Raw genomic sequence first — 10,424 nt, forward strand, 5'->3', positions numbered from 1 at the left:
GGATGCAAAGAGGCCCACTCCAATACACATCATAATGAAAATGCTAAAGGTTAAAGATAAAGAGAGACTCCTATAAGCAGCAAGAGAAAAGCAGTTAGTTACCTACAGGGGGTTCCCATAAGACTGTCAGCGAACTTATACTAATGACCCATGGACATGAACATGATCCGGAGTTTGCCTGAGGGAGTCAGGGGTGATGGGTGGAGAGTGGCAAAGTTGGGGGAGGAGGGCAGAAATTGGGACAACTGTAATGGCATCATCAAAAGTATGTAAAAAATAAATCAATTAAAATCTAAAACAAAAACTGGTGTCTCCAACAAGTCCAATGCTCTCGAAGACCAGAGATGCTCACAGGAACCTTACAGCAAGTTTTCAAACCCAGGTCTGGGATCTGCATCTGCTGATCACAGCTTCTGAGGCACCAGATCCAGCCAAATCTGGCATGAATTCCTGCGTTCTCTTTGACTTGGGTAGAAATCCAAACGATGGACTAGAGGAAAGTGACCTTACTTGTCTCCAATCACAGCCTGATATGAGCACCTTTGCCAGGCACAAGATTTGGAGCCAAGGGCCAGGACCATGCCCACCTCTTCGAACCTGCTCTCAGGGCTGTGCTTCTCAATTTATCTGTACTTTAGAATCTGGGGATCTTTTAAAAACTACTGATGACTGAGCTCTACCCAGGCCAATTAAATCAGAATCGTCTAGGTAGGTAGAGGTGGCAGACATCACTATTTTTAAAAAGCTTCCTGCACTGGCCGGTCTGGCTCAGTGGGTTTGAGCTTGTCCTGCAAACCAAAAGGTCGCCGGTTCGATTCCCATTCAGAGCACATATCTGGGTTGCAGTCCTGGTCTCCAACGGGGGCATGTTTGAGAGGCACATTGATGTTTCTCTCCCTCTCTTTCTCCCTACCTTCCCCTCTGTGTAAAATAAATAAACAAAATCTTTTTAAAAAAAAGTTTCCCAAACGATTCTAATATGCAATCAGAGTTGAAAACTCTATCCATAGCTATGGATAGATAAGCAGATTGCCAATCTGTTGGAAACTGAGCTTCCCGCCCCCCACCAGAGACCAGCCTGTTTAGAAATAGTTATAAACACCTTCTCATTCTTCCCCGCATGACCTAATATAGTATCAAAGGTCTGCCCTCCTCCTCCCCCATTACTCTTGTGCTGAGTGTCGCTGCTGGCTCTTCTACTTACTCAGCATTAATTGAGCACCTATTCTCGGTCAGACACCGGGAACTTAGAATGAATATGGCACAGTTGCTGACTCAAGGAGCTCATAGACAGGTCAACACAATGTATGTTAATAGAAAAGAATGCTGACCAATGTTTATCAAGTACTAGCAATGCACCAGACTTTGTTCTAAAACTTTGTGTATTAACTCATTTATTCTCCCAACAACCTTACAAGGTAGGTACCATTACCATCAAGCCCATTTACAGACAAGACTCTTGGGCCACAGAGAACTTATATAATGGTCTAAGCTCCTTTAGCTAGTCACAGCTGGGCTGAGAGTCAGACTGAGGCAGCCTCACTCTAGCATCCATGCCTTTAACCACTACGCTGACTTGCATGAGTCGAGGCATTCAGACAAGACACTGTGGATTCACAGAACGGTGAGCAAGCCCATCCAACTGCAAATGGGGCAGAAAAGTTGGGTTGGAGACAGACTGGGAAAAGCCTTACGGGGAATGAAGGGGGTTTTCTATTTTATCTTCTATAGGTAAAAGGTAGCCAGCCAAACTTTTCCTCACTTTTAAAGTGAGGAACACATAATCAGATCTACATTTTAGAGAATTACCGTAGGGTAGAAAGACTAAGGGCAGAAACGCAGAGCTTGGGCAGATGATGTAAGTCAGAGGACGGCCTGGGACTGGGGGCGGGGGGCGGGGACCAGGGTACCTAGACACTTCTGACCTACAAGTGACAAAGCTTTGTGGCTGACTGGAGAGAGGGAGACAAGAGGGAAGCAGCTTCCAGATTTGTAATGGGAGAGACCTGGCAGGTCGGTGCTCTGAACAGAGAAGACGGCGATGTGCAGGGAAGGTGATGAGTTCAGTCTTAGACATGTTAAGTTTTCCCCAAACCTTAGCATCTGCCAGTTGCTAAGAGGCATTCCAGTTAAACCACCTTAGGCACACAGAGATAATTCTATGCAAAATCACAAATATGGAAACTTCCTAAAGTGTCTTACAAATGCATTGAGTTTAAAATTTACGTGTAACTTGAAGAGGAACTGAGAAGCAAACTGTGATGGTGATTTCGTTGTTTCAAAATGTGCCATCCTACCAAAATTAGGAAAAAAATACTCTCTTTGTACTAAGGGAGGAATCCAAAAATAATCAAGCCAATCCCAAATGAGGCCTATGAGAAATGAAAAACTCATGCTTTTTGAATTCTATTTTAAGGACAGTGGTGGCATTGGGTGTATGTGTTTAGAATATGTTTAGTTCTAAATAGATTTTTCTCATCTTAACTTTATGGCATAGTGTTTCAACTATCTGCTTGTCTCCAAACTGCTTTAGCAATTAAGGCTACCCTTAGTTCAAGGGACACCCATACAATGGCTACTCGTTACTGTACTTAGCCTTAAATTTTATGACTAATATTGAAGTGTGAATATTTAGAGTATAAGTCTGAAATAGAGTGTTGAGCATTTTTCTGATAGATAAAACAGCCCAGATCCATTTAAAATCATGTTCAAAGAGTAGTTGAAAAAGTAATTACTGCTGTTTCTTCCTCCATGAACATAGATGATTACTTTTTAAAAGACATACCCAAATGTTTTATTGCTGTTTTTATAAATTTATACTAGATCAAGGGTTGCTGTGATAGTCAGTTTTAGGATTTCAGAGCAAAGTCCTGCCAGCCACTGCAGAGAGCAACTGTTCTTTGAGAAACGAGCTTTGGCTTTTTGCTGAGTTTTTGTAAAGAGGAAATGCTTAACCATGGACCATGCAACCTGAATGCCCAACAAGAACTGGGTGTGGTCTAACCTGCTGAGCCATAAAGTTGGGTGTGCACCGCAGCCTCCACTGTCATGTGAAAGTGGCATTTATGATACTGGCTGAAAGCAGGTCTTACAGAGACCAGTAAGTTACACGAGGAAGTGGCCCAAATGCCCATGGTCTCTATTCCTGCTGCATTTCCTTCTCTACCCCAGACTGCACGTATAGCTTCACGGGGAGTTCTCTAGGATCAGTTGACTGAGGAAAGAAAACTTGGGCCTGGTTTATAGAAGGTTCTGCACAATATACAGGCACCACCCCAAAGTGGACAGGCACAGTACCACAGCTCCCTTCTGGGACATCCCTCAAGGACAGTGGTGAAGGCAAATCCTCCCAGTGAGCAGAATTACAGGCAATGAACTTGGCTGTTCATTTCACTAGGAAGGAAAAATGGCCAGAGGTATGAGTCTATCCATTTCATGGGCTGTGGCCAAGTTTGGCTGGATGGACTTGCAAGAAACATGATTGGAAAATTGGTGACAAGGAAGCTGGGAAGAAGCCTATGGATAGATCTCTTTGAACAGGAAAAGAATATTAAGGCATTTGTATCCCATGTGAATGGTCACCAAAAGGTGACCTCAGCAGAGGATTTTAATAATCAAGTGGGTAAAATGGCCCAATCTGTGGATGTCAGTCAACTTCTTTCCCTGGCCATCACTGTTGTCACCCAATGAGCTTACAAATAAAGTTGCCACGGTGGCAGGGAGGAGGTTATGCAGGGGCCCAGCAGCATGGACTTGAAGTCCATGGGCTCCACAGCCACTGCTGGGCACCCAACCTGCCGCCGTGGAGACCGACACTGAGTTGCCGGTATGGCACCGTTCCAAGCACTGATCAGCCAGGCACAATGCTCACATTGGACCACATGCATCATGGGAGAGGCATTTTGTTCCTACTGGAATAAGACACATATTCTACATATGGACTTGCGTTCCCTGTACTCAATGCTTCCACCAAGCTATCATCCGTGACTGAAACACCTTACCCACCATTACAGTGACCCACACAACATTGCTTCTGATCAAAGATAGTGTGGCAGTGGGCCCATGCCCAGAGTTCACTGGTCTCACTGTGTTCCCCACCATCCTTGGGCACCTGGCTTGATATGACAGCGGCCTTTGGAACTTCGGCAAGGTGGCAATACCCTGCAGGGCTAAGGCATTGGACTCCAGGAGGCTGTCTATGCTCGGAATGTGGTGGTTTGTCCCATAGCCAGGATTCACAGGTCCAGGAACCAGGGGGCAAAGATGAGGGTGGCACCACTATTACCCCTCATCAGTGACCCACCATCAAGAATTTTACTTTTTCTTTAAATCCTCATGTGAAAATATGTCCATTGATCTTAGAGAAAAATTTATGTAAAACATCAATCAGCTGCACTATGCCCTCCCCCCCCCCCGGCCCCCCCACTTCTCACACACATCCCAACCAAGGATCAACCACCATGCCAGGGCCAAAAAAAAAGTTCTTTTCTATCACTGAAAACTTATGTTCTGCTGTTCTAGAGCTCTTATTTCCAAAGGGAGGAACGCTTCTACCAGGAGGCACAGCACGAGTTCCATTAAGCTGAAGTGTGTACTGCCACCCAACTGCTGTAGCTCAAACCTCTGCGTGGACAAAACGGGGAGGTGCTGCGCGGACTGAAGTGATTGACCTCCAAGGGGACACTGGGCTGCTACTGCAGTGGGCGTGAGGACGCCTGGAACACATATCTGTTAGCAAATCTCCTAGTACCATCACATCCTATGATTAAAGTCAGTCAAAAAACTACAGTGAGTTGCTTTTTCAGCCATTTCTTTTTATTTATGGTTTGTGTTCAATGCAAATCAATTCCATAACATGAGAAATTACTATGAATCAAGGCATAAATACACAAACACAATATACAATCCAAAATAGACGTACAGCATTCAGGTTTGAAACAAAAGGGAATGTTCATTCACACACACAATAGCTTGAGATCTGTTGGGTATGGTGTTCCTGGGTAGGTTTCTAAAGATGGAAAACAATGACTGGTTATCAAGACTACCGTGGCCACATCAGATACTAGAATGTCTAAGCCTCAGTGTGTGACCATGCGAACAAAAGACTTTAGGGAAAGTCTGTTTTTAAAAAGGTTCTGTGCATCCAAGCAGTTGTGAAAAGATTTGCTTTCCAGAATCAAGCCTACATTAGGCTTTGGATCAGGCTTTAACTATCTAAAAATATTGGCCAATAACAGAAAGCGTTCCAACGCTATTTTGATTCATAGTTTAAAAAAAAGTATATACAGAAAGAGTATAAAAGTTTTTCTGAATTTAATGCAAGCTTCCAGTCTTCACTTCCCAAATAACCCAATTTACAGTTTTGGCTTCTTCATATTATCTGCTTTTTCAGTTTTAAAATTTGACAAAACTGATTATTTTTTCAATTGTAAAAATTATTCAACATACGCAGAAATAAAAAGTATTTTGACGTTAGTTGAGGTCAGTGTACTTCTACTCTTTGGAATTAGTTTAGCTAAATGAATCTGGCGCTCTTATTGAATGTAAGCAAAATTTACTAATTATGCTTGGATTTGGGGTAGATTCCAATCCATCATTGCCCTGGCACGTATCAATTATTACACAAAAAATCAAATGCTATGTCAAATCCAAAGCCTCAGAGGAAAGAGTTCGGTTCCCAAGAGACCAGTGATAGCTTAACAACGTAAATCTAGAGTTACATCCTCATTAAATTAGCGCTGTGAAACACTAATACATTGAGGATTTACAGGAACACCTGGAAGTTCCTTCTAATGTACATATAAATAGCTTTTTGCATTACCTAATTATTTTATGGCCTTATAAATGTAATGAAGCAAAGGAAAATTGACTCTGTTCCAACTTCCATCTTTTATCTCTAGATAACACAAGATCTATTCATTTTCAAGGTAGCATTTTATGTGTCCATACTTCTTAAGCCACATTTAAGGAAATCATCTCTGGACTAATTTTGGATGTTTCTCTTCATCTTGTATGTGAAAGTCCAACAGATTTAACATTGGCATTCATCATCTAGTCAAACCTCGAACATGCTCTTCAAGCCAATCAAATTGGAGGTCCTCAACATTTTCTGTATCAATAAAATTAGGTGTAGAATATGATTCAAAGATCTGGTTTTTCATTGTCACACTGGACGCCATTTAGATTAGGTTTAGAAGATGAAGAAGTATAGACGTTTCTTGGCCCAAGTCTTTCAACAGTAGAGATGTAGGAGAGAGAAGGAGATCATCAAGAGACTGGCGGTTGACTGCAGGGCACCATCACTAGCCTTGGTGGTGGTGGTATTCGTTAGATTTGGGTTAGTCGTGGTATTATTGCGGGTGGCGGTATTTGCAGGCGTGACAGTGGATGAATCTGAATAAATCTAAAAAATATAAAAATATATAAAAAGTTACAGGAACTACTATAAAGGACACATGGACAAAATCAAGGGGGAGGGTGGGGGTGGGAGGTGGGTTCGGCTGGGGTGGGGTGGAGGGATGGGGAGAAAAGGCAGACAATGTAATTGAATAACAATAAAAATTTTTAAAAATATATATATATATAGTTACACTGATAAGTTTTCACTTGTCAAGAGTTGCCTCCCAATACAATTCATGTGCAATTAAGATAGATTTCTTAGGCTGCTCTTTGCCTTTTGTTCCCTTGCCACATGGTTCAATTCTGAATTCTTGCTTAGCATCACCTAAAATCATTCTCTCCAGTTTCAAAGCAAATACTTAGAGATACCAAGTGACTCCAACAACCAAAAACGCTCTTCCTTCACTTTATTCTGAATTCTTTATAAAGTAATATGAGTTTCTGTGACCATACTGACTTTCCTGGCATTACAAAAGGTTTCCTTTATTTTCCCAGGAAGGGAGGAGATATTGAAGTGCACAAATAATTTGGAACCTAAAATGCTGTAGTTTGAGACTTATGCTACTAGAACTGAGTCACCGTCTACATGGGGACTGGCTAGGTCACTTCCACATTCCCATTTCAACCACCTTGGTTTTAACTGAAATGGACATGGAGTATCCGCTCACTTGAAGTCCTGAAATTATAATCCTTCTCAAAAATGGCCAATGTATTTGTTTTAAATTTAAAAATACAATGAGCCCTTTCCTTAAAGCAAGAGGATTTCACCCCAAACACCAAGAAGGTGAAATGACACCAAGAGGATTTAGTGTTTAATTTTCACCAGCAGCAGCCTCCCCACCTGGTCACTAAGCCCAGTGCTGTGGCCAAGAACTGCGGTTCCCCCAGGGTCCCAGTGCCTGAGTGGCGTCTTTCAACAGATTTTTCGAGTCACAAAATGCACAGTCCAGTGGGGCACGTGATAATCTCTCCTTTGTCCCGGAACAAAGGCAAATGGGAGATTTCAGCTCTCGCTGCAAGGGAGGGTTTGCAAGGGCTTCTAATTACAGGCAAGACGGAGGATGTGGCACCAAGCAGGTCTGGTCCACATGTACATTTGGCTGCCTGTTAATCCAAACATAAAACTGGTCTACATTAGCACCAGCTCCTTTTGTTGTGAAACCCATAAGCTCATTAAGCAAATATTGACCAAAATGATGTATTTGATAAATCCTATCCAAAATAGACTAATAAAAAAAAAATCCTGAGCAAGTCAAATATAATTATTGGGCACCTACTGTGTGCAAGATGCAGCTTGTCCTACAAGGAAATAGCACTCCCACTAAAAGAAATGCATTAATAACATAGGAAATTATGTTAAACAGGGCGCGCTCTGCTTGGGGGCAAAACCTGGCTCGGGACCCCTGAAGGTAACCAGTTCTTACTCATACGAAGTATTTCAGTGCAGCAGGTGACTTTTTTTAATAGAGCTCAGTGCATCCTAAGTAAGGGCCCTCTGCACCGCCAATTCTAATGTGTTACATTGACAGTAAACAAAAAATTCCCTACCAAACTACATTTATTTTCTGGGGAAAAACTCTGGTTGGAAAGAAAATGGAACGGGGATGGGGGAGACCAGTAGATTTCTCGCCGCCGCGCCCCTCCCCCACCGAGGACTCGTGAAAGCCTCAAGAGCGCAGCCGACCCGTAAGACAATAGGGTACAGTTACTCGCCTGCCGAGGGGAAGCCGCCCAAGAGCGCTCCACTCTCAGGCTGTGTTGCCAGGTGAGCCGGGAGGCTGGCTGTTGGGTGACCAAGGACCCGGAGCACCCAACTTTTCGAAAAAGCTCAGGAGACACTCCTCAGAAAGCCCCAGTTGAAAGCGATGGAGAGCCACTCCTGCCTTCCCAGCCCAAGCTGCTAGAGAAATGCCCCTTTGTGCCACCCTCCTTCCACCCCGGAACCTCCAGCTAGGGTCTCCCAGGTTCTGCCCCCGGCCTGCCTCGAGGCCTAGGCTGCCGCGCACCCACCCCCTAGGGCAGCGTAGTTCCCAGTAAATGGGCTGGATCGAGGTCGGATCCTGGGATAGAGGACTGAGGGTGGGGGGATGGGCACAAAGCCTGGCAGGGAGTTGGGACAGAAACCTGCCGTCTGCCCAGAGATAGCCAATCTATGCTAACACAGGGCTCCGAGGTGACAAGAGATGAACACGTAAGGTCACACCGGGAGAGCACAGGGTCAGGAGAGGGTCCCGCCCAGGCTTCAGCCGCAAACCAGGAGGGATTGGGGTAGGCTAATAGGGCCAGATAATAGAGGTTTCCTTTGGATCCCCCCAAACCAGCTGAATGGAGAATGCTGGAGTGGCGCGCCACCCCCGCCCCCCGCCAATTGGGATCGTCCCCTGTCTTTGTGTGGTGCACTGGGGGCGCAAATTCTCCCAGAGGAAAGGAAGGCGTTCAGGAACGAACTCCCCCAAAGAGTCTGAGGTTTCTGGGCGCTCCAGGGGTGGGGAGCGCATTCTCGTACCGACTAGTGCCCCGGACCCGACTGAAAGCGGGTGGTAGGCGCCAAGCAGCCTAGGAATGGGCGGCACAGAACCTGGGGTGGGGCAGGGTCCTCCCAGCCCACGCGCAGACCAGCATTGTTCCCGGGGCCGCGGGTGGGGATGGCACGCAAGGGACTGGAAAGTGGGCTCCACAATGCCCTCCCCCAGGGTCAGATTATGTTAAGAGTCCCAGTCGGTGGCCGGAGGTAGGAGCGTAGGCTAATCCCTGGAAGAGTCCCCAACCCCTCGGGCGCATCACCCCGCGTCCAGCCGAACACCAGGGCCTCACCTGCGTGGGTAGGAGCAGTGCAAGAAGCAGCAGCCCCAGTCCGAGCCTAGCAACCATGGCTCTGCCCATGTCCGCTCCGTCGGTGCGCCGCGAGTCTCACTGATAGCCAGATGCCTAAAGAACCGATTGCTCCGGGCGGGGCGCAGGCAAAGTGGGGAGCACAGCCCGCCCGCAGGACCTTATATACCGCGACAGCTACAATAGCCGTGACGTGGCGCCTCCCGCCCACCCACCCATGCTCCCTCCTCCGCTGCCGCCGGCCCCGCCCCGCCGGGCTCCCCAGGGCTCCAGACCTCCGCACCGGCCCCGGCCGTCGCGCGCCCGGACACCCGCGACCCGCCGGCTCGCCGCAGGTGGGCGGCCGGGTGCCGCCTGCTCCTGGCTGGGTGCTTTTTGTTTCCCCGAGTGTGCCGCGTGCAGCCTGCACAGGCGTCTGGCGACTCCCACACAGGACCCGGGGCGAACTCGCTAACCACGCACGCCACTCTCGCGGCCGGGCCCAAGTTCCCTTTGTTTCCCAGACCAGCCATCTTACGCCCAAAAGAAAAGTCTGAGCCTCCCGCGCGGCGGACAGCCTCCAGTCGCGGCTGGGACTACGGCGCGGGGGGCTGGGCCGGGGGCGGGGAGCGGCCCGGGCTTAGGTTATCTCAGATCCCGGCCTCCGAGAAGGGGAACTGTGCGGGCTCTGTGGGTCCCCCGAAGGGAACTTGGCGCCGCCACACGTGTGCCCCTCCCGAGCTGGTCCGTGGGGCTCGCGGGCAGCGCGTAGGCTCAGAGCCATTTGTGCGCTCGCCCGCGCAGATAGCTCCCGCCCCTTCTCCCCCTCGCTCGCTTTGTTTTTTGAGCTCCTCGCTTTCGCCAGGCTGTGCGAGCGCAACGGGACACCCGGGGTCCGCATCTTCCGGAGAGTTGGGAAGCCGCCCGCTGGGCGCGGTCCAGCGGCCGAGGCGCTGCCAGCGACTAGGGCTTGGTCCCCCAGACCTCGACCTGCCGCTGAGGCGAAGAAGCGACAATCCCCTCCGAGGGGTGGCCCCAGTCCCCAAGACGGCTCTGCTCTCAGATGCCACCCAGAGAGCAGAAACCTCTTTGGAGGTCCCACTAGAATTCGCAGCCCCTCTGGAATTCCTGGGGACACTCTCCATTGGTCTCTGTTGCAATGCACTTGTTCGTCATTGGTTTAAAGAGCAAAAGCTTAAGGGATAAGGCATTTA

General features: G+C 47.6%; 1 long non-coding RNA gene across 1 annotated transcript; it reads right to left on the bottom strand.

The window, feature by feature from the left end:
- Positions 1-4,789: 4,789 nt before the first annotated feature.
- On the bottom strand, positions 4,790-9,453 carry LOC123478826 (uncharacterized). The gene is made up of 2 exons (XR_006654177.2): positions 9,214-9,453; positions 4,790-6,403 (listed from the first exon to the last, which is right to left on the bottom strand). It is a non-coding gene; the product is annotated as an uncharacterized lncRNA (long non-coding RNA).
- Between the last annotated feature and the right edge of the window lie 971 nt (positions 9,454-10,424).

The sequence above is a fragment of the Desmodus rotundus genome, chromosome 11 (genome assembly GCF_022682495.2).
Source record: "Desmodus rotundus isolate HL8 chromosome 11, HLdesRot8A.1, whole genome shotgun sequence".
Lineage (NCBI taxonomy): Eukaryota > Metazoa > Chordata > Mammalia > Chiroptera > Phyllostomidae > Desmodus > Desmodus rotundus.